Source organism: Monopterus albus, unplaced genomic scaffold (genome assembly GCF_001952655.1).
Source record: "Monopterus albus unplaced genomic scaffold, M_albus_1.0 scaffold5.1, whole genome shotgun sequence".
Lineage (NCBI taxonomy): Eukaryota > Metazoa > Chordata > Actinopteri > Synbranchiformes > Synbranchidae > Monopterus > Monopterus albus.
Window position 1 is genome coordinate 23,534 of NW_018127885.1, and position 565 is coordinate 24,098.

Consider the following 565-nt stretch of genomic DNA (forward strand, 5'->3'; position numbering starts at 1 on the left):
ATATCCAATAAATTTCGTTCCACTTCATGATTGTGTCCCACTTGTTGTTGATTCTTCCCAAAAAATTACAGTTTTATATCTTTATGTTTGAAGCCTGAAATGTGGCAAAAGGTCGCAAAGTTCAAGGGGGCCGAATACTTTCGCAAGGCACTGTATATGCATTTCACTCTCCTGCGCCGCGACTGCTATTTTGTTGTGTCCCTACCAAGGGTGTGACTTATCCATGCTTCACACACACACACACACACACAAAAAGCAAAGTAGAAGAGACGGGCTGAGTGAGAGAGACCACAGTTGACAACCAAGTTAAGTTCACACACACACCAGGTCTGCCTTTCCTGACCAGTTAACCTAGGGAAACACTAGATGTTCATATTAAACCTAATACTGAAAATGTGTAATATTTTACAGTGCAAACTCTGAAGCCATTGCTGTGTAAGATATTCATACACTGTCCTTTGAGAAATGAGCTGTTGCTTTTTCTTAAATCTGAATCTGCCTCTCTCCATTCACATCTGGTGTGCTCCGGGGTCAACAGTCCACTTTTGTTCAATATGATATTTGT

At 41.1% G+C, this 565-nt stretch overlaps 1 protein-coding gene across 5 annotated transcripts in view; it reads left to right on the forward strand.

Moving 5' to 3' along the window:
• bmal2 (basic helix-loop-helix ARNT like 2) overlaps window positions 1–565 on the forward strand; it is an 11,835-nt gene that overhangs the window by 5,765 nt on the left and 5,505 nt on the right. The gene's annotated exons all lie outside the window — the stretch shown is intronic.